The following is a 24,581-nucleotide window of genomic DNA, read 5'->3' on the forward strand; positions in this document are numbered from 1 at the left end:
GGGGCATGGATAGGATAAATAGACAAAGTCTTTTCCCTGGGATCGGGGAATCCAGAACTAGGTTTAGGCTGAGAGGGGAAAGATATAAAAGAGACCTAAGGGGCAACTTTTTCACGCAGAGGGTGGTACGTGTATGGAATGAGCTGCCAGAAGATGTGGTGGAGGCTGGTAGAATTGCAACATTTAAGAGGCATTTGGATGGGTATATGAATAGGGAGGGTTTAGAGGATATGGGCCTGGTGCTGGCAGGTGGGACTAGATTGGGTTGGGATATCTGGTCAGCATGGACGAGTTGGACTGAAGGGTCTGTTTTCATGCTGTACATCTCTATGACTCTATCTCTGCTACTGTGACTACCTCCGACCAAAACGCCTGTTCGACCACTCACAATTACATACATCTTCCCTCACTCCTCCCACTTCACCCCCAGTGGTCATAACACCAAACAACCTCTGAGCTGCTTACTGAGTCATCTGGAACACTTTCTGGCCACCTGCACAAGCACAAACAGCTTGTGCCACCCACTTCCAGCTCATTCAATCTGTTTATTTTGCTCATTCAATCTGTTTATTTTGGTCATTCAAGGAATATACGGCCAATATGGCAGAAATAACTAGGATGCATAGAGAGGTACCCGTTATTTGGTTTCTGGAGAAAAACCTGTTCCTTGCCGAAAGGCGTGACTAATTTTATCAAAACTTTAAATCCACATTGCAACCTACCCCGATAACCCTTTATCCTCTTGTTTGACAAGAATCTATGTAAAAATATATTGAAAATAGTAAAATACTCTTAAAATATTAAAAATATTCAAGGGCCCTGCCTTTACCACATTTCCAGTAGAGTTCCCAAAGGCTCAAACACCTTCTGAAAGAAAAATAATTTCCAAATTATTGCTTTAAATGGGAGACCAATAAAGTATAAAGTTTGAGAGGCCTTGATGTTTCTTTTAAAGTTGGAATAGAAGCAGTCTGAATGGGTGGGGCCAAGCTCCCATAGAACCAAAATTTTTAGTTTTAGTTTTTAGCAGTTGCTAGGGTCTTGAAACTGGGATTAGAAAGCATAGTACATCTCCCCTGCTACTCTCTCTCTTTCTTTCTGAGTTTACTCTGGAAGATTTTCCTCCTGGACTGGAAAATTGCATGTGAGATAACCTATTTTACTGAATTTGCCTTTGCAAAGGGTGTGCTTATGAGGTATTACTCTATTGCAACAGTTACTGTTTAGTAGATAAATAATCTATTATTCTGTTAAGTTTTCCATTGGGTTTACTTATTCCAATTTCTTCTTCCTTTTGTTGTATTTTAATTATACTGTATGAATGAAGTGTATTTTGCTTCAAGACTGTTAGTTTGACCAATTGAATGACATCCAGATCACAACACCTGGCACTTGCCTTCAAAATAAGAAAATATCAGGATCTAGGCTATCTTCGTAATATATTTTGAGGGGGTTTGGTCTGGTCCATAATATTGGTAGCAACAAAGTCAACTTAAAATGGACCGTTTCTCTTGTCGGGAGCTTTCTCCCATACTCAAATGACTTATTTCAGAAACAGCCTATTTAACCAGAACTTTTTGAGTTAACAGAAAAAGCTTATTAACTACTACATGAAAAAAGAAATACCAATGCAACATATATGCATGCAGAAGGGATCTATTAAACAGGATAAAAAATGAAAGACTGTGAATTCTGTAAATCATAAACAAAAACAAGAATTGCTGAAAAAGCCCAGCAGGTCTGACAGCATTTGTGAAGAGAAATCAGAATTAACGTTTTGGGTCCAGTGACTCTTCCTTAGAGCTGAATGGAGGCTAGGAAAATGTTTTTTTATGCAGAAAGGACGGGATAAGGAGGAAACGATAGGTAGAGATAGAGCACGAAGAGAAACCTCTTCAGTCAGACAGCGATGAATCGATGGAATTTACTGCCACAGAAGGCTGTGGAGGCCAGGTCATTGCGTATATTTAAGATGGAGATAGAAAGGTTCTTGATTGTAGAGGGTATCACGAGAAAGAGGGAGGATGTGATTTTAGAAACCATCAGCCAGGGTTGAATGACAGAGCAGATTCATTTGGCTGAATGGCCCAATTTCTGCTCCTGTGTCTTATGGTCTTAAGAACAGTTGGACAGACAAAGGAGTGGTTAACAATCTGGCTAGGAGGGTGAATAGCTGTTAATGGAGAATGTTCATGGCTAACAATGGATTGCACGTAATAGAGACTATGTGAATACAAGACCTGGTGTATGAGGCTAGGGGCGAGGACATAGGAGGAGAGTTCAAGCCCCAAAGTTATTGAACACAACGTTAAGTCCAGAAGGCTGCAGGGTCTCCAAGCAGAAAATGAGGTGTTGTTCTTCCAGCTCACACTGAGCTTCACTGCTGCCCTTCTGAGACAGAAATATTGGCCAGGGAACAAAGTGGTGTATTGAAGTGGTAAGCTCAAGGTCATTTTTGTGCGCAGAACATAGGTGTTCTACAAAGTTGTTAACTAGTCTATGCTTCATTTCCCCAATGTAGAGGAAATAATATTGTGAGCAGCTATAGACTAGATTGTGTGAAATGCGGGTTAAGTGTTCTTCACCTGAAAGGTATGTTTGGTCCCTTAAGATACTGAGGAGGGAGGATGTAAATGTGCAGGAATTACACTTTTAACACCCTACCTACGTGGCTACTGTCAGAGAGCTATGGGCTTGAAACCCAAGATAGCTCTGTACATTTTCCTTAACATTTGATCTTCCAAAGTGCATCACCTCTCACTTACCCAGATTAAACTACATCTGCCATTTCTCTGCCCATACTTGCAACTGATCTACATCCCACTGTATCCTTTGACAATGTTCTACACCATCCACAACTTCACTAATCTTTGTATTACCTGCAAAATGTACTAACCCACCAATCTACATTTTCAGCCAAGTCATTTCTATCTATCACAAACATCAGGGGTCCAATTACGGATTCCTGCAGAACACCACTAGTCACAGAGCTCCAACTAGAAAAACACCCTTCCACCATTACCCTCCGCCTTCCATTGGCAACTCAATTCTGAATCCACATGGCTAAGTCACAGTGGATCCCACGTATCTTAATCTTCTGGATGAGCCTACCATGAGAGACCTAGTCAATAAATTTACGTAGACAACATCCACTGTCATCATGAAACACATTTGTCACCTCCTCAAAAAATTCAATCAAGTTAGTAAGACATGACCTGCCCTGCACAAATCCATGCTGACTGTCCCTAACTAGGCCACACTTTTCCAAATGCGCCAATCCTATCCCAAAGAATTCTCTCCAATAGTTTCCTCACCACTGATGAGAGACTCACTGGTCTATGATTTCCCAAATTATCCTTATTTTACTTCTTGAACACAGGAACAACATTAGCTACACACCAGTCCTCCAAGACTCTCCAGTGGCTAGTGAGGATACAAAGGTGTTGGTCAAGGCCCCAGCAATCTCATCTCTTGCCTCTCTCAATAATCTAGTGTAGATACGAGTAGGCCCTGTGGAATTATCCATCTTAATGTTCTTCAAGTGACCCAATACTACTTCTTTCTTGATCTCAAAATACCCTGGCATATAAGCATGGTTCACACTTACCTTACTATCTTACGTATCCTTCTGAGTGAATACTGAGTGAAAACTCACCTAGAATCTTGCCCACATATTTTGCCTCCAAACACAAATTCTCTCCTTCATCCTTGAGTGGTCCTACCTTCTCCCTAGTTATCCTCTTGTTTTTTAATATATGCACAGAATATCTTGGGATTCTTTTTAATCCAACTTGTCAAGGTCATTTCATGGCCCCTTCTTGCTCTCCTAATTCGCTGCTTGAGTATTTTCTTGCTTTCATTATATTCCTCACATGCCCTGTTCAATGTTAGCTTCCTAAACATTACATATGTTTTGTTTTCCCTTTTGACTAAATTCATAACCACCGTCATTATCCAAGGATCCCTTAACTGGCCATTCTTGTCTTTTCTCCTTACTGGAACTTGCCAGTCCTATACTCTCTGATCTTTAAACAATTCTCCCACGTCAAATGTGGACTAGCCCAGGTTCATGCTGCTGAAAGATACTGTTCCTAAAACGCATTGTAATCATCCTCCAGGATACCCTGGCCAATCTAAGTTAATCTATGTGCAAATTCAAATCACACAATTTATGTTGCACCTTTCTCACAAACCCACTAATTTTGTAGATACATTCTGAAATATGGTTTCTGCTAAGGGGCCTAGATAATACTCCAACAAGTGTCTTTTTATCTCCACTATTTCTCATCTCTATCCAAACTGATCCTGATATTAATATCATTGCTTTCTATTGTACCTATTCCATCCTTAAATGAACAGAATAACTCCATCATATTTAGCTTCTTGTCCTTCCGAAATGTCACATACCCAAATAATAATTTGGGCCAACACCGTGGCTCAGTGGTTAGCACTGCTGCCTCACCATGCCAGGACCCGGTTCAATTCCAGCTTCGGGCAACTGAGTTTGCACATTCTCCCCAAGCCTGCGTGGACTGCCTCCAGGTACTCCGGTTTCCTCCCATACTCCAAAGATGTGCAGGTTAGGTGGATTGGCCATGTGTCTTCTCCGGTCGGGGCATAGAGTATAAAAATTGACCAGTCATGTTACACTTGAAATATTGTGTAAATTTTTGGTTTCCACATTACCAGAAAGATGTGAAGAGGCTACAGAAACTGTTCACCAGGACCTTTCCAAAAAGAGATTTGATAAATTTGGTTTGTTTCTACTTCAACGGCAAAGGATGAGGGGTGATCTGATAGTCACTTATTGTAGATGTAGTTGCCTGGAACATATCAGAGACCAGAATCACAAACATCCTGCAATTGTAGCACATCACCTGACCCCATCTTTATCGTGTATAAATCAAGTTATTGTTTTCACTTAATTCCTTTGTAATTATTAACTCTAGTTGAAACTTTATTGCTGGAACAGCACAGCAGGTCAGGCAGCATCCAGGGAACAGGAGATTCTCCTGTTCCCTGGATGCTGCCTGACCTGCTGTGCTGTTCCAGCAATAAAGTTTCAACTTTGATCTCCAGCATCTGCAGACCTCACTTTCTCCTCAATTATTAACTCTACCATAGCCACTAGGTTTACTGAAGCTAGAATTTTTTCTAACACAAATAATGTACAATAATTGCTAATAAAAAATTATTTTTTAAAATAAAAGGTGAACAAAATACTCACATATTATTCCATTACATGTTTCTCTATGATGCCACACTTCTGATACATTTCTCCTAAATCAACCATTTCACAGAGAAAGCTCCATCTCTAACTGGCTCTTTATGAAGTCTCCATTGCTCTCTAAACAAAAACATCTCTGCTGCTATCAGCTCTTTAATTCTTCAAAAAGAGTGGATTATCAAACAGTGTCATAAACTGATGAAAGGTCAATGATTACAACACTTATCTTGAACATGAGTTGGAAATCAGACAAAATGTGAATCATAAGTGCTGTACTTGGTCAACATAGTTCCCAGAAAACCAGCTTGCTGTTCTAACAATGGAACTTAACAGCCTGGCCCAACAGAGATGCATAGCAGAGACATGGATCGATAGCTAGCTGGGTCAACAGCCAGTTTGCCCAGATTAAAGACTACAATTATTTTAGCCTCTTTCTCCAAGTTGACAGAATATTATCAGTTGTACAAAGATTAGAAAACAAAGAGGCCCACCAGATCCTCAATTATTCAATAATTTAGAAATAAATCATCATTCTTGCTGCTTTTCTTGCTTTAGTGGTGCTATCAATTTTCTGTTGTACAGAAAATAAAACAGGAATATGGGAGAGTAAGGGCTGCCCATATTTGAAAGACACAAAATAATCGACAAGGGATCAACAGAATTGAATGCCTGCATGTTGGTACCTTTGAACAGGGCTACTCCAAGGTGAACAAGAGGCCCTGCACAGACAGCCATCAGAGACAGTTCAATAAGTGGACATTTAAGGATTAACAGTTTAAAGATTTGTGTCAAAACATTTCAAGGAGATAAAACTTCTACAATGAGACTGTGGCACATAAAAAATCTGAGGATTAAATAAATCCATTAAACTACAACAAGTGATTGATTCCAGCCTCATTAATGAAAGAATGTTGTCCCATTAGGTGAAAAGAACCAGCCAGAATAAAGATAATAAATCTCAGTCATGAGACAAACACAGACAGACAGACAGGCAGAGTCAGCCTAACTCATAATGCAGTTATGAAAACAATAGCTAAAGTAATTTTGTAACAATCTTTGAAGTTATTCATAATGTTAAGAAATCAGTTTGGGTTAGTGATTCTTCAAATATTCAGATAGAAGCAATAGATTACATTGAATTCTATTATATTTTGGTTATATACAGATATACATATATAAGAAAAATATAATAGAAGCAATAGGAGAAAATAGTCCAACAAAGATGTGAAAGTTAACTAGTCCAGGGAAACATTTTCCTTATCTCTAAAATGATGCCAGGCATGTCCTGTATGAAAACAAAGTGCTCGCAATTCATTAGCTAAAGAATGCTAACAGTAGAAGTAGCTGTAGAAGTATTAGTATACAGAAGAACTAACTTTATAATAGGAATCAATATTATGAATCTTATACCAATTAGTTGGATCCAACTGTCTTTTGTTTTCTTAAAATTGGGCAAGCGGGGGATATATGAGGAGTAACAGAATTTGATAGATATCACTTTGAATATAATGTATGACAGCATTCAAGCAGTTCTCAGAGGTAAGCACACCTGGAACAGGTCCAAAGGAGTATGGCCAGTAATTTTAGAATGCAAATTGATAAGATGCATCAGAAGATCACAAGCCTGGAAATTACAATGTCTGTTAAACACCATGAAATCATGGGAACCTGGGACTGTCCACAAGAGTGCCCATCTTTGGTTAGGTGTTTCATAGGATTGGATGTATAGAATAAGGGGTAAGACACAGTGACCATGCTGTATGTGATTACTGTAACACAAAAAGTTTTAAAATGCTGTATTTCACTGTTAAGCTCAAAGCTTGTCATTGATTGCTTTTCCAAAGATTAAGAGAACAACTGTGTTCCCATGTCCAGGCCAGATTCAGGGGAATCTTTGTCCCTTTCCCTGCATGGACCAGTCATTGCTTGAATGAAGACTGTCACTTGCCTGAATCCTGCCTGCCTCCTCAGTCTTTATCCTCAGTCAGGGGTTACGCTCTTACTGGGTGAGATGATGAAACGGCTGAGGAATACTTCCATCCAAATTCCAAGGCAAGCTCCATTAGTTCCCATGATCTTAAAATTGAGGATCAGCCTCAAGTAACAATGTGCACTAATATTTTGGAAGAATTATGCTGAGCAGTTGAAGCCACTTCAGATTTTCTGAGTAAAATCCAAACCTTCTACAGAGTGAATGAAATCGAGCTAGTCTGAAGTTTCCTGTCATGCTTGTTGGCTAGGCATATCCAGAGATTTCAAGAGTTCAATGGCATCATCTGAATCCCCAATGGTTGAGTCCTAAAGGTCATAGTTGTTAGACTGCTTCTGGAGTAAATGGCAACAGAAACAACTAACAATAACAGTAATGCAATTGACCTCATCCTCATCAATATCTCTGCAACAAACAGTTCAGTCCAGGACAGAACTGATAACAGTGACTATTGCAAGAATTCTTGTAAAGATCTTGTCCGGTCTTCACATAAAGGATGTCCTCCATCAGGTTATGTGATACTATCCATATACTAAATGGAATAGACTTCAAAAAAAAATCAAAGAACTCAAAACTGGACATCCATGAAGCCCAGTGGAAATCAAACATAATCTCCCAATTCATGGTCTGGCATATCCACTAGTCTATCATGATCATCAAGCCAAAGGTTCAATCCAACTTCAATGAAGAGTGTAACATAACATGCCAGTTAAACATAAAATAAGCTGTCAAACTGGCAGAAAGGTTATTTCCCCTTTAAGGACAGTCGAAGACCAGAGACTGTGATCCTAGAATAGTGGGTCGCACATTTAACACGGAGACAAAGAAGAATTTCTTCTCTTTGAGAGTAGTGCAACTCTCTTCGACTGTTGTGGAATTCTTTATCACAGAGGGTTGTGAATGCTGAATCTTTCAGTATATTCAAGGCTAAGACACACAGAATTTTAAATCAGTAAGGGAATCAAGGGTTATGGGGGAAAGGCAATAAGATAAATACAAAGGTTATCAGATCAGAGATGATCTCAATAGAATGACAGAACATATTTAATGGGCTAAATCACCTACTTTAGCTCTTTCGTCGTATTGTTTTATGTTCAATGTCAAGCTGCTGGGAAATGCCCAACACCAACATGGCACAGAGTACAGAAGCAAAATTAGGTCAATCAGCTCATCAAGTGTACTCCACCATTTGATCATGATTGATATGCTTCTCAACCCCCATTCTCCTGCCTTCTCCCCATCCTTTGATCCCCTTTCCTATTGATAATTTATCTCTATCTTAAATACACTCAATGACAGTTTCCATAGGGTCTGTTACAATGACTTGTAATGATTAACTGGCAGAGATTTTCCTGCGCATCCAAACACCTCATCTACTGCAGCGGTTGCTATCGATGTGGTCTCCTCTACATCAGGGAAACAAGTTGCTAACTTGTGGAAAGTTTCAGGGAACATCTCTGGGACACACACACCAAACAATCCCACTACCTGGTGGCCAACCACTTCAACTCCCCCTCCCACTCCACCAAGGACATGCAAGTTCTGGGCCTCGTCCACCACCAGATCCACCCAACGGCTAGAGGAACAACTCCTCATCTTCTGCCTTGGGACCCTTCAACCACATGGCATCAACAGTGACTTCACTAGTTTCCAAATCTACCGTCCCCTCATCTCATCCCAGATCCAACCCTTCAACTCAGCACCGCCCTCTTGACCTATCCATCTTCCTTCCCACGTATCTGCTCCACCCTCCCCACCAACCTAATCACAATAACCCCCACCTGCTTCTACCTAACGCCTGCCCAAATACCTTCTCCCCACCCCCACCCTCCTATTTATCTCTAGCCCCCTACCCCCTCCCCCACATTCCCGAGAAGGGGTTATGCCCCGAAACATTGTCTCTCCTGTCCTTGAATGCTGCCTGATCTGCTATGCTTTTCCAGCGCCACCCCTTTCGACACTGATTAACCATCCTCTGGCTGAAGAAATTCCTCTTCATCTCAGTTCTAAAGGGTCAACACTTTACTCTGAGGCTTTGTCCTCAGGTCCTAGTCTCTTCTACAAGTGGAAACATCTTCGCCATATCCACTCTATCCAGATCTCTCAGTGTTCTGTAAGTTTCAATCAGAGCCCCATTCATGTTTCTAAACTCCATCAAGTACACATCCAGAATCCTCAACAAGCCCTTCATCCTGGGATCATTCTGGACACACTACAAGACCAGCATAACCTTCCATACATATGGGGCCCAAAACTGCTCACAATATTCCAAATGGAGTCTGAACAGAGTCTTATACAGCCTCAGTACATACGAACATGGAAACAGGATTAGGCCATCCAGCCCCTTAAGCCTGCTCCACTATTATATTAGATGGTGGCTGATCTGTGGCCTAACTGTATGCCTTGCGCTCATATCCTTTGATACCCTTGCAGAATAAACATTTGTGTTTTTTTGACTTACATTTAACAATTGAATTCATCTTAACTATTGATTGAGGAACAGAGTTCCAAAACTTCACTACTCTTCGCATGTAGAAGTGCTTTCTAACAACTCTAACAACCTGAATGGCCTGCCCCTAAAATTCTTAGACTACATCCCTAGTTCTAGAATCTTCAAGCAGTGGAACTAGTTTACCTGTCTTGTCTTTCCCTGTTAATATCCTGAAGATCCTTAACCTGCTAAATTCTAAAGAATTTATCAAATTTATCCTCATAACGTAACCCCTGATAGAAAAAGAACAGAGACCAATACATTACAGGAACAGCCCTTCGGCCCTCCAAGCCTGCGCGACACATTACTAAAACAGTCTTCCATACCAAAACAGTCTTCAATACTAAAACAGTCTTCACTTACAAGATCCATTTCCTTCCATTCCCCTCCTACGCATGTATTATAGATTAGATTCCCTACAGTGTGGAAACAGGCCCTTCGGCCCAGCAAGTCCACACGGACCCTCCGAAGAGCAACACACCCAAACCCATTCCCCCCTGACTAATGCACCTAACACTACGGGAAATTTAGCATGGCCAATTCACCTAACCTGCGCATCTTTGGACTGTGGAAGGAAACCGGAGCAAACCAACGCAGACATGGGGAGAATGTGCAAACTCCACACAGACAGTTGCCCGAGCCGGGAATTGAACCTGGGTTCCTGGCGCTGTGAGGCAGCAGTGCTAACCACTGAGCCACCGTGCCACACGTATTAGTTCAGGTGTTTCTGGAATGCTGCTATTGTGTTTGCTTCCAGCATCTTCTCTGGCAGCACGTTCCAAGTACTCAGTACCCTTTGTGTAAAAGACTTGTCTCGCACATCTCTTTCAAACATCGCTTACTACCCCATTCCCCTCAATCCATTGCAGATGGAGTTTAATCCGGACAAATGTGAGATGATGCATTTTGGAAAGTCAAGTACAGTTGGAAATTATACAGTGAATGGCAGAACCGTTATGAGTTCCTGTTGTTAGAATTTGCAAACTATTTGTATAGCTGAAAATGTGTTGCTGGAACAGCGCAGCAGGTCAGGCAGCATCCAGGGAACAGGAGAATCGACGTTTCGGGCACAAGCCCTTCTTCGGGAATTCTTATGCCCGAAACGTCGATTCTCCTGTTCCCTGGATGCTGCCTGAACTGCTGCGCTGTTCCAGCAACACATTTTCAGCTCTGATCTCCAGCATCTGCAGACCTCACTTTCTCCTCAAACTATTTGTGTACTTTATCTAATCATTGCTTTTCATGCACATGGTGAATAGATTAACGTGACAACTGTTGACCCAAATTAACATTTATGATGTAGCCATTAAACAATGGAAGATTCATCGTGCATAATGGTTTAATTTCCTTTCGGCTAACTTGCACACACAATGGCATGTGAATGGTCTTTGTTATGACCTGAGCTAATTTTATTACTGGTGAAATCAGACCATCTAGTGATACCTGGCTTGACAGATTAAGTTTTTACTTATTTTCTTTTTAATAAAGTGGTCTTTCACTGAAACATAAGCACTCAATGCTGCAGATTTTGTTTTCAAAATAAGGTTGAAGTTCATTGTCATTGGAAATGAAAATAGAACAAAGCAAACTACCGACACATCACACAATTTCAACAATTTTTAAATACTCAATTAAAAATCCCAAAACATTTCTTCATAAATTGAAAAGAAAACCAACAGCTTTTGCACAGTACTCAAAACAGATCTTTTTACAGTTTTCAAAAAAACACCACCCATATACCACTCACACTAGAGTCGCAGTCTCTAATATATTAAGCTGCGCCCTCTCCCTTGACCATACTCCCTTTAAGGTGAAAGTGAGTACTGCAGATGCTGGAGATTAGAGTCAAGAGTGTGGTGCTGGAAAGCACAGCAGGTCAGGCAGCATCCAAGGAGCAGGAAAATCAACGTCTTAGATTCTCTACTGTGTGGAAACAGGCCCTTCGGCCCAACAAGTCCACACCACCCCTCCGAAAAGAAACCCACCCAAACTCATTCCCCTACCCTATATTTACCCCTGAGATTTTGTTGTCAGGATCAGGATTCCCGGAAGGTACGTTGCCTCCCTAGTGCCAGGGTCCGGGACGTCTCCGATCGGGTGTATAAGATTCTAAAAGGGGAGGGCGAACAGCCAGAAATCCTGTTACATATTGGTACTAATGATATAGCCAGGAAAAGGATCAAGGATATAAAAAGTGATTTCAGGGAGTTAGGATGGAAGCTGCAAAGCAGGACGAACAGAGTAGTGTTCTCTAGTTTACTACCGGTGCCACGAGATAGCGAGGCGAGGAACAGGGAGAGGGCACAGCTTAATACGTGGCTGCGCAGATGGTGTAGGAGGGAGGGCTTCAGATATGTATATAATTGGGATGCCTTCTGGGGAAGGTGGGACCTGTACAAGAAGGACGGGTTGCATCTGAACTGGAAAGGGACCAATGTCCTGGGTGGAAGGTTCGCTTGGGTAGCTTGAGAGGGTTTAAACTAGTATGGCAGGGGGGTGGGAATCTGAGCTATATACCGGAGATGAGAGTTGATGCAGATGAGGCAGTAGCAAGAGGTAGACCAGCTAGTGGGAAGGATTTTCCTGGCAAGGAACCAAGGGATCAGTTAAAGTGTGTTTTCTTTAACACAAGGAGTACCAGGAATAAAACTGATGAACTTAGAGCATGGATCAGTACCTGGTGCTATGATGTTGTGGCCATAACAGAGACATGGGTTTCTCAGGGGCAGGAATGGTTGCTGGATGTTCCAGGGTTTAGAGCATTTAAAAAGAATAGGGAGGGTGGAAACAGAGGAGGGGGTGTAGCACTACTAATCAGAGAGGGTATCACAGCTACAGAAGCTTCCATTGTCGCGGAAGATCTGCCTACCGAGTCAGTATGGGTGGAAATTAGGGAACAGCAAGGGAGCAGTCACCTCGTTAGGGGTTTACTACAATAGCAGCAGGGAGATGGAAAAAAGCATAGGTTGGTAGATTTTGGAAAAGTGTGGACGTAGTAGGGTTGTTGTAATGGGTGACTTTAACTTTCCCAATATTGATTGGAACCTCCTTCGAGCAGAAGATTTGAATGGAGCTGTTTTTGTAAGGTATGTTCAGGACGGTTTCCTAACTCAGTACGTTGACAGGCCGATGAGGTGAGAGGCCATTCTCGACTTGGTGCTCGGCAATGAGCCGGGGCAGGTATCAGATCTTGTGGTGGGAGAGCATTTTGGTGATAGTGACCACAACTGCCTCACATTCTACATAGCTTTGGAGAAGGAGAGGATTACGCAAAATGGGAGGATATTTAATTGGGGAAGAGGAAACTATGATGCGATTAGACATGAGTTAGGAAGCATGGATTAGGAGCAGTTGTTCCATGGTAAAGGCACTATAGACATGTGGAGACTGTTTAAGGAACAGTTGTTGCAAGTGATGAATAAATATGTCCCTCTGAGACAGGCAAGAAGTGGTAAGATAAAGGAACCGTGGATGACGAGAGCGGTGGAGCTTCTCGTCAAAAGGAAAAAGGTAGCTTACATAAGGTGGAGGAAGCTAGGGTCAAGCTCAGCTCTACAGGATTACAGGCAGGCAAGGAAGGAGCTTAAAAATGTTCTGAGGAGAGCCAGGAGAGGGCATGAGAAAGGCTTGGCAGAACGGATTAGGGAGAACACAAAGGCATTTTACACTTATGTGAGGAATAAGAGAATGGTCAAAGAAAGAGTAGGCCCGATCGGGAATAGCATAGGGAATTTGTGTGTGGAGTCTGAGGAGGTAGGGGAAGCCCTAAATGAGTTTTTTGCTTCTGTCTTTACGAAAGAAACGAACTTTGTTGTGAATGAAACCTTTGAAGAGTAGGTGTGCATGCTGAAATGGATAGAGATAGAGGAAGATGATGTGCTGAAAATTTTGTCAAACATTAAGATTGACAAGTCGCCAGGCCCGGACCAGATTTGTCCTCGGCTGCGTTGGGAAATGAGTAATGCAATTGCTTCGCCACTTGCGAAGATCTTTTCATCCTCGCTCTCCACTGGAGTGGTACCTGAGGACTGGAGAGAGGCAAATGTAATTCCTCTCTTCAAGAAAGGAAATAGGGAAATCCCCGGCAATTACATACCAGTAAGTCTCACATCTGTCATCTGTCGTCTGCAAGGTGTTAGAAAGGATTCTGAGGGATAGGATTTATGACCATCTGGAAGAGCATGGCTTGATTAAATGCAGTCAACACACCTTTGTGAGGGGCAGGTCATGCCTCACAAACCTTATCGAGTTCTTTGAGGATGTGACTAGAAAAGTTGATGAGGGTCGAGCTGTGGATGTGGTGTATATGGACTTCAGCAAGGCTTTTGATAAGGTTCCCCATGGTAGGCTCATTCAGAAGGTCAGGAGGAATGGGATTCAGGGGAACATAGCTGTCTGGATACAGAATTGGCTGGCCAACAGAAGACAGCGAGTGGTAGTAGAAGAAAAATATTCTGCCTGAAAGTCAGTGGTGAGTGGTGTTCCACAGGGGTCTGTCCTAGGGCCTCTATTGTTTGTAATTTTTATTAATGACTTGGATGAGGAGATTGAAGGATGGGTCAGCAAGTTTGCAGATGACACAAAGGTTGGAGGTGTCGTTGACAGTATAGAGGGCTGTTGTAGGCTGCAGCAGGACATTGACAGGATGCAGAGATGGGCTGAGAGGTGGCAGATGGAGTTTACCTTGGATAAATGCGAGGTGATGCATTTTGGAAGGTCGAATTTGAAAGCTGAGTACAGGATTAAGGATAGGATTCTTGGTAGTGTGGAGGAACACAAGGATCTTGGTGTGCAGGTACATAGATCCCTTAAAATGGCCACTCAAGTGGACAGGGTTGTTAAGAAAGCATATGGTGTTTTGGATTTCATTAACGGGGGGATTGAGTTGAAGAGTCGTGAGATCTTGTTGCAGCTCTAACTTTGGTTAGACCGCACTTGGTTGGAATATTGCATCCAGTTCTGGACACCCTATTATAGGAAAGATGTGGATGCTTTGGAGAGGGTTCAGAGGAGGTTTACCAGGATGCTGCCTGGACTGGAGGGCTTATCTTATGAAGAGAGGTTGACTGAGCTCGGACTTTTTTCATTGGAGAAAAGGAGGAGAAGAGGGGACCTAATTGAGGTATACAAGATAATGAGAGGCATAGATAGAGTCGATAGAGGATCAGTGGTCGGTACAACATCGTGGGCTGAAGGGCCTGTTCTGTGCTGTACTGTACTATGTTCTATGTTCTAATGCACCTAACACTGTAGGCAATTTAGCATGGCCAATTCACCTGACCTGCACATCTTTGGATTGTGGGAGGAAACCGGAGCATCCGGAGGAAACCCACGCAGACACAGGGAGAATGTACAAACTCCACACAGACAGACGGGAATCGAACCCAGGACCCTGGTGCTGTGAGGCAGCAGTGCTATCGTGCCACCCATTTTGGGCAAAAGCCCTTCATCAGCAATGAGGCTGGGAGCCTTGAGGGTAGAGAGATAAATGGGAATCGGGTGACGCTGGGGGGAGGGGGATGGTAGCTGAGAGTGCAATAAGTGGATGAGGTGAGGGTAAAGGTGATAGGTCGGAGGAGAGGGTGGAGTAGATAGGTGGGAAGGAGGATTGACAGTTGAGACTGGTCATGAGGACAGTGCTAAGCTGGAAGGTTGGAACTGGGGTAAGGTGGGAGGAGGGGAAATGAGGAAACTGGTGAAATTTACATTGATGCCATAGGGGTTGGAGGGTCCTGAGGCAGAAGATGAGGTGTTCTTCCTCCTGGCATGAAGTGGTAAGGGAGTGGTGGTAGAGGAGGCCCACGACCTGCACGTCCTTGGCAGAGTGGAAGAGGGAGTTAAAGTGTTCGGCCATGGGCAGGCGGGTTGATTGGTGCGGGTGTCCCGAAATGTTCTCTGAAGTGCTTTGCGAGTAGGCATCCTGTCCCTCCAGAGTAGTCTGCATCGGGGCATACGGACAGCGTAGATGACATGTGTGGAAGTGCATTTGAAACTTTGATGGATGTGGAAGGTTCTTTTGGGGCCGTGGACAGAGATGAGGGGGGAGGTGTGTGCGCAGGTTTGGCAATTTCTGCAGTGGCAGGGGAATATGCCGGGAGGGAAGGGTGGGTTGTTGGGGGGATGAACCTGACAAGGTAGCCGTAGAGGGCACGGTCTTTTCGGAAAGTGGATTGGGTTGGGGACGGAAGTATATCTCTGGTGGTGGGGTCTGTTTGTAGGTGGTGTAAATGGCAGAGCATGCTGCAATGTATATGGAGGTTGGTGAGGTGGAAAATGAGGACCAGGGAGGTTTTATCCTCCTTGTGGTTGGAGGGGCGGGGCTCAAGGACAGAGGATGAGAAGCTCTGGAGTGCACCATCAACCACGTGGGAGGCGAAATTGCGGTCTTTAAAGAAGGAGGCCATCTGGTATGTTCTATGGTGGAACTGGTTATCTTGCAAACAGATGCAGCAGAGGCCGAGGAATTGGAAATAAGGGATAGCATTTTTGCAGGAGGCAGGGTGGGAGGAGGTGTAATCCAGGTAGCTGTGGAGTCGGTGGGTTTGTGGAAAATGTCAGTGTTGAGTTGGTCACTGTTAAAGCAAGCATACTTGCTCTAAGTATTCTCTTCAGGGTTCCAAACCAAAACTTATGGTCTCAGGCTATCACTAACTCTTTACTCTAAAGATAAGCCAATTCATTGTATCCTTCCCTTCTCCGAAGTAATGTTCTAGAGTCATCTTCAGCAAAGAACTTCACAGAAGTGCCCAAACCTCCAAGTATAACTCAAATGAAAATATTTCTCTGGACTAAGACGGTTTCCCTTAAGTTTAAAAGCTACATCTAACATTTTAAGTTGGAACTTGTTTATCTTGTTCAATCATACAATCTACCATGTGCACAAAAACCCATTCATTCCACAAACTTTTAAAATAAATCACAATGGCTACAAACGTTCACGAAAAGTTAATGATTAACTTCAGATATTCAAATAACTGACATACTACTGACTCAAATAACAAAAACAACTCAATCTTACATTAAACTTTATTATTCCACGAAGTCTCCATCACATGCTGCATCGGTGATTATATATTACTACTGTCACATCCATCCCTCCCATGCCCCTAATCATCACCTTAATCATTCTCATGGAATTTCAGCTGTCCCGCTTGTGAACAGTTACTGAAAGAAGTGACAGAAGTTGGTTCAGCTTTTATATATTAGTGGCCTTCAATTTACAGTGAAAGTTTGCCTTTAAAAGGCCTCAAAGCAGTGTTTACACAATAACTTTTTCTAATTTTATCAATTTCCTCTTTTTGATGTGTTTTTATCCTGCTTAAACATGAGCAAACATATCTGATACTCCTTCCTTTTGTATTTCCCATCCATAAATTCCATATTTTGGAGAAGATACTACAACTGATTTGGAGGTGCCGGTGTTCGACTGGAGTGTACAAAGTTAAAAATCGCACAAACACCAGGTTATCGTCCAACAGGTTTATTTGGAAGCACGAGCTTTCGGAGCAATGCTCCTTCATCAGGTGGTTGTGGAGTATAAGATCGTAGGACACGGAATTTATAGCGAAAGTTTACAGTGTGATGTAACTAAAATTATATATTGAAAAAGACCTGAAATGTTAGTTGAGTCCCTCATCTTTTAGAATGAGCATGTTGGTTTCAGTTCTTTCACATGTAAATCCCAGAACTTCCTTAAAGTTACATTCTCAAGTGAACTTTAACAACAGATGCCATGTTGGCCCAGATAATGCACTGAAGGTGTGAGGCACCCTGTGTGAGGCTGTCTGTGCCCCAATGTTCATACTGATTCTAATCTAAAAAAGGGATTTACAGAATCTTACATGGATTAATGCAAAATAATGAGCAAAATAAAATGCAATTCTGCAAGTACAAATTCACCCCACAAACTGTGTGTGCGTGGAGGGGGGGGGGGAGGTATGAGTGCCTGTGTGAGAGTGTATGTATGTGTATGTGTGAGAGTGTGAGAGTAAAGGGATATAAGTCTGTGAGAGAATGTATGTAAGTCAAAATGTCCCGGACCCCTGAAGTGTTCTCCGACTGGGAAGGAACATTACTGTCTGTTGATTTTTGTGTGTGTCCATTCATCCATTGTCATAGCGTCTGCTGGGTCTCACCAATGTACCATGCCTCAGAGCACCCTTGCCTGCAGCGTATGAGATAGACAATGTTGGCTGAGTCACATACATGGTGGGAGGTGTCCCCACATATAATAGTGGCATCCATGTCGACACTCTTACGCTGCAGGCAAGGATGCCCTGAGGCATGGTACATTAGTGAGACCAAGCAGAGGCTATGGCAACTGATGAATGGACACCGCACAACAATCAACAGACAAAAGTTTCCCTCCCAGTCAGAAAACACTTGCGTGGTCTAGGACATTCGAGCTTGGACCTTCGGGTGACCATCCTCCAAGACAGACTTCGGGACAAGCAACAACGCAAAGTGGCCGAGCAGAGGCTGACAGCCAAGTATGGTACCCATGGGAATGGCCTCAACTGGGACCTTGTCACACTACACACACACACACACACACACACATTACAACCCCCACACCCCGCACATACACACCTGCACCTACACAGAAGTTTGTGGGGTGAATCTGTACTTACAGAATTGCATTCTATTTTGCTCAAAAACTGCATTAATCCATGTAAGATTCTGTAAATCCCTTTTTTTTAGATTAGAATTAGTATGAACATTGGGGCACAGACAGCCTCACACAGGACACCTCACACTTTCAGTGCATTATCTGGGCCAATATGGCACCTATTGTTAAATTCACTTGAGAATGTAACTTTAAGTTCTAGGATTTACATGCAAAAGAACTGAAACCAACATGCCCATTCTAAAAGATGAGTGACTTAACAAACAATCCAGGTCTTTTTCAATATATAATTTCACTTACATCATACTGAAAAATTTTGCTATAAATTCTGTCCTACGATCTTATACTCCACAACCACCTGATGAAGGAGCAGCGCTTTGAAGGCTACTGCTTCCAAATAAACCTGTTGGACGATAACCTGGTGTTGTGTGATTTTAACAACTGTAAAAAGGTGGTTAAATGCTTGTCTTTTTAATTATTTTCCCCTGTACTATCCTACTTTTAAGCACACATCGTCCCCTCCCCAATACACTCAGCCTTCTAATTTCCTCTGTCCTCTGTTCTGTTTCAACCGCCTCCAATTAATCTTGGTGATTTCCCAGGTCATTCTTTCTCTTTTCCCTTGTTCTAACTACCATGGATAACTGATACACAGTCACACTTTTACGCCACGTTATTTAGCACTTCTGCTGTTTCTTCCACCTTCCGACATCATGTTACACTATAGTTTTCCTTATTCTTCATATTCAGCTCTTACGTATTGTATCTGTTATCTCTAAAACTGTGACTCTACCATCTCATCATAGTTTGCTGCCTCCATTAGCCATAGTTAAAAATCACACAACACCAGGTTATAGTCCAACAGGTTTATTGGAAGCACTAGCTTTCGGAGAGCTGGTCCTTCTTCAAGTAGTTGTGGAGCGTCTTATGGTCCTGCTCCAAACCTGCCTGATGAAGAAGCAGCACTCCAAAAGCTAGTACTTCCAAATAAACATGTTGGACTATAACCTGTTGTTGTGTGATTTTTAACTTTGTCCACCCCAGTCCAAACACCAGCTCCTCCACATCATTTCTGAACTCCTTCCACAAGCAATCAATCCAGCTTTGTCTCAATCTTTTCTGTTGATTACCCTTTTATGCTACACTTGCATTTAATGTATTGCCCTTCTTTTTTGGATCATCCTTTTGAAATCAGACATGTTTGCCCGTCCAGCTCAGGTTGGGCAAAATAAGCCAGCATTGCTACATCGATTGGAAAAGCTGTCAGACCGGTTAGTCTTCAATCCCGACACTAATCAGTCAACATATGGAAGCCCAAGTTCCTCAGACTGTAAACTTTGATAGGCTATTCTCACATTGTCAACCATCACTCCAAACACTGCGATCTGTTTCATTACAGGTGCTCTGGCAGTAAGCTTTGATGCTAACATGATTAGTTCTCACTCAAGACGCTATAAACAGTTCTACTAAGTATCTTCTCATTTCTGAGGGAGCCAAGCATTAAACTCATTGCAGCGTGAAGAAAGCAATCGACCTCACCTGATACACCAGTCAAGTTTGCAACTACAATTGTTTTCTGCTTACAAATTGCACATGAATTTAATTCCAGAAGATTAGAGTTTTAATGAGCATTCAACACATGCTATTTGAATGCAAAAAGAGATTCCTGGCTCAAAAATCAACCAGCCTGCAAGTTTCTAACAATAGAATACCAAAAGTTTAACTAATCATTGAGATACTTACATTTTACTTCCTGTACAATTCTTGCAACACACAGCCTTCTAAAAGCTCTGGGGTGGGCTCAGAAGATTCCGCCCCAACTCCATCTTAAATTGAAGATTCCTTATTATTAAACTGTGTCATCTTGTCCCAGACCTCACCACAAGAAGAACCAATCTTTTAAAGTTCACCTTGTCAAATGCTTGCAGGATCTGAAACATCTTAAGAACATGAGAATTAGGAGCAAGAGTAGGCCATCTGGCCCTTCAAGCCCGCTCTCTTAATTCTTTTGCTGTTCAAAAAAGTATCTAGCTTAGCTTTAAAAACATTTACTGTGGAAGCCTCAACTACCCACTAGGCAGGGAGTTCCATAGATTCACAACCCTCTGGCTGAAAAAGTTCCTTTTCAACTCAGGCCTAAATCTGCTCCAGGTTTGAGGCTATGCCTTCGTCCTAGTTTCACCTGCCAATGGAAACATCCTCTCTACCTCTATCTTATATATTCCCTTCATAAAATTATGTGTTTCAATATTATCTCCCCTCATTCTTCTAAATTTCAGTGAATATAATCCCAGTCTACTCAGTCTCTCCTTGTAAGCCAACCCTCTCAACTCCGGTATCAACCAAGTAAACCTCATCTACAACCCCTCTAGCGCCAATATATCCTTTCTCAAGTAAGACCAAAACTGAATGCAGTACCAAGTGTAGCCTCACCAGCACCCTATACAGTTGCAAAATAACCTCCCTGTTTTTAAACTTAATCTCTTTAGCAATGAAGAACAAAATTCCATTTGCTGTTTTAATTTCCTGTCGCACCTGCAGACCAAACTTTTGCACAAGGACACCCAGATTCATGTGTACAGCAGCACACTGTAATCTTTTACCATTCAAATAGTACTGTTTTTACTGTTACCCCTACCAAAATGGGTGACTTCACTTTATCAATATTGTACTCCATCTGCCATTCCTTTGCCCACTCATTTAAACTATGTCCCTCTGCAAAGATTCACAGTCCTCTGCACACTTTGCCTTACCACTCATCTTCGTCTCATCCACAAACCTCGTCACACTACGTGTTCCCCAATTCCAAACCATCTATGTAAACTGTGAATAATTGCAGTCCCACATTGATTCCTGAGGCACACTACTAGTCACCAATCGGCAACTAGAAAAGCACTCATTTATTCCCACTCTTTATTTCCGGTACTCTTTACTCTTAACAAATCCTCTATCTATGCTAATACATTACCCATAACACCAAGCACCTTTATCTCATGCAGCAGCCTTCTGTGCGGAACTTTGCTGAATGCCATTTGGAAATCTAGATACACCACATCTATTGGGTCCCCATTGTCCACAATGCTCATAAGAATTCCAGTAGATCAGTTAAGTATGACCTGCCTTTCATGAACCTATGCTTCTTCTGTCCAATGGGACAATTTCTATCTAGATGTTTTCTATTTCTTCCTTGATAGTAGATTCAAGCATTTTCCCCACTACAGAGGTTAAGTTAAACAACATATAATTCCCTATCCTTTGTCTACCTCCTTTTTTAAGCATTGGCATCACAGTTGCTGTTTTCCAATCGGCTGGAACTGCCCCAGGGTCCAGTGAATTTTGGAAAAGATTACACCTTACTCTTCTAAACTTCAGTAAGTATAAACACAGCTTTCCTCACAGGACAAATCTCCCACATCTCAGTTAATAGTCAAATGAATCTTCTCTGAACTGCTTACAATGCATTTACACTTTTCCTCAGTAAGGAATCTCAAACTGTACACAGTACACCGAAATGTTCTACACGGGTATAGTGTTGTCGTAATGTCACTGGGCTGATTTTTCAAAAGCCCAGGTTTATTGCTCTGAGGGTAAAGGCTCAAATTCCTTGTGGAAGTAAAATTCAATTAATAAACCAAGAATGTTCGAAAAAATGCTAATAAAATGCCAATAAATAATTTACCACGGAACCATAACTGACTGGTGCAAAAGCCCATCTGGTTCACAAATGTTCTTTAGGGAAATAAATCTCCCATCTTTGCCCATACTGGCCTATAGTAATAAAAGTTTACTCATGGCAATGTTTGGGGAGGGGGATGGGAATTGATAGTAAGTTTGTGATGAGACAAAGATTGGCCAGGTAGTTGGCAATTACAAGGAAACTGTTAGGTTACAGGAGGATATAAATGGATTAGACAGTTCAATGGCAGACAAAACCCTGATAAGTGTGAGATGAGCTGAAAAATGTGCTGCTGGAAAAGCGCAGCAGGTCAGGCAGCATCCAAGGAGCAGGAGAATCGACGTTTCGGGCATAAGCCCTTCTGCTCAGTCCAAGGGTTGGGACTGAGATAAGGTGGGGAGAGAGGGAATGAGGAAGCTGGAGAAATCTGCAATCATCCCTTGTGGTTGGAGGGTTCCTAGGCGGAAGATGAACCGCTCTTCCTCCAGGTGTCGTGTTGCCATGGTCTGGCGATGGAGGAGGCCAAGGACCTGCATGTCCTTGGCGGAGTGGGAGTGGGAGTTAAAGTGTTCAGCCACGGGGCGGTTGGGTTGGTTGGTGCGGGTGTCCCACAGGTATCCTCTGAAACGTTCCGCAAGTAGGCGGCCTGTCTCCCCAATGTAGAGGAGGGGAAGTGAGAGGATTGGAAAGAGAAGTTGTTCAGAGTGAAGACCAGTTCAGTCAGTCGAAGGAGGGTGTCAGTCCTGAAGAAGGGCTTATGCCCAAAATGTCGATTCTCCTGCTCCTTGGATGCTGCTTGACCTGCTGCGCTTTTCCAGCAACACATTTTCAGCTCTGATCTCCAGTATTTGCAGTCCTCACTTTCTCCTAAGTGTGAGATGATGCAGTTTGGAAAAAGGAACAAGGCAAGGGAGTACTGAATGGCAGAATATGAGGAAGCTCAGAGGGACAGATTGATCTTGAATGTTTGTCTACAGATCCCTGAAAGGCACTTGGGATGCTTGTCTTTATCCATCAGAGCATAGAATATAAGAGCAGGGAAGTCATGTTGGAGCTGGACAGAAATTTAGTCGAAGCATCAATAACATAGAACATTACAGCACAGTACAGGCCCTTCGGCCCTCGATGTTGCGCCGCCCTGTCATACTAATCTGAAGCCCATCCCACTTACACCATTCCATGTACGTCCATATGCCTGTCCAATGACGACTTAAATGCACTTAAACTTGGTGAATCTACTACCATTGCAGGCAAAGTATTCCATACCCTTACTACTAGTCTGAGTAAAGAAACTACCTCTGACATCTGTCTTATACCTATCTCCCCTCACTTTAACAAGTTGGTATAATTTTAAAGTAAAAGGCAGGAGATTGAGAGGTAATTTCTGGAAAAATGCCTTCATCCAGAAGGTAGTGGGGGTCTAGAACAAACTGGCTAGGAGAATAATTGAGGCAGGAAATCTCATAAGCCTCAAAAAGTACTTGGTTGAACACCTAAAGTATCATAATATTCAAGGCTCTGGGCCTAGTGCAGGAAAGTGGAACTAGTGTAGGCGATAGTACTTTTTTGGCAGTACAGACTTGATGGGCCAAAGGGCCTCTTCCGTACTGTGTGATTCTATAATTCCAGGAAGCCACTCAGTTCAAGGGCAATTAAAGATGGACAACAAATGCTTGCCTTGCCACTGATGACCACATGCAAAAAAATACAAGAAAGAAAAATGTGGTTCCAACAATACTTTATACAACTGCAGTGACACAGCACTATATTCCATTTCTATTCCATTCCCTTCACAATAAATGGCAAATGTAGCAATATTCAATTTGTCTTCCTCATCACTTATTGTGATAGGATAGGATAGTGAAGGCGGCATTTGGTATGCTTTCCTTTATTGATCAGAGTATTGAGTTGGGAGGTGATGATGCAGCTGTGCAGGACATTGGTTAGGCCACTGTTGGAATATTGCGTGCAATTCTGGTCTCCTTCCTATTAAAAAGATGTGAAACTTGAATGGTTCAGAAAATATTTACGAGGATGTTGCCAGGGTTAGAGGATTTGAGCTATAGGGAGAGGTTGAATAGGCTAGGGCTATTTTCCCTGGAGTGTCCTAGGCTGAGGGGTGACCTAATAGAGGTTTATAAAATCATGAGGGGCATGGATACGATAAATAGACAAAGTCTTTTCCCTGGGGTGGTGGAGTCCAGAACTAGAGGGCATAGGTTTAGGGTGAGAGGGGAAAGATATGAAAAAAAGACCTAAGGGGTAACGTTTTCACACAAAGGGTGGTACGTGCATGGAATGAGCTGCCAGAGGAAGTGTTGGAGGCTAGTACAATTGCAACATTTAAAAGGCATCTGGATGGGTACATGAATAGGAACGATCTGGAGAGGTACTGGCAGGTGGGATTAGATTGGATTGGGATATCTGGTAGGCATGAACAATTTGGACCGAAGGGTCTGTTTCCGTGCTGTACATCTCTATGACTCTATGACATTACATGTCTCTGTACCTAAAGAGGACTGCAATTCTCTTCATTTAAATATATGCTGTTTTTCTATCCTTCTTGCCAAA

The 24,581-nt window shown here is 42.5% G+C and overlaps 1 protein-coding gene across 1 annotated transcript in view; it reads right to left on the minus strand.

Annotated features, from left to right (window-relative positions):
• Positions 1-24,581, minus strand: part of LOC122540179 (dynein axonemal heavy chain 8-like) — a 1,249,383-nt gene that overhangs the window by 1,184,609 nt on the left and 40,193 nt on the right. The window lies entirely within an intron of this gene.

Source organism: Chiloscyllium plagiosum, chromosome 3 (genome assembly GCF_004010195.1).
Source record: "Chiloscyllium plagiosum isolate BGI_BamShark_2017 chromosome 3, ASM401019v2, whole genome shotgun sequence".
Lineage (NCBI taxonomy): Eukaryota > Metazoa > Chordata > Chondrichthyes > Orectolobiformes > Hemiscylliidae > Chiloscyllium > Chiloscyllium plagiosum.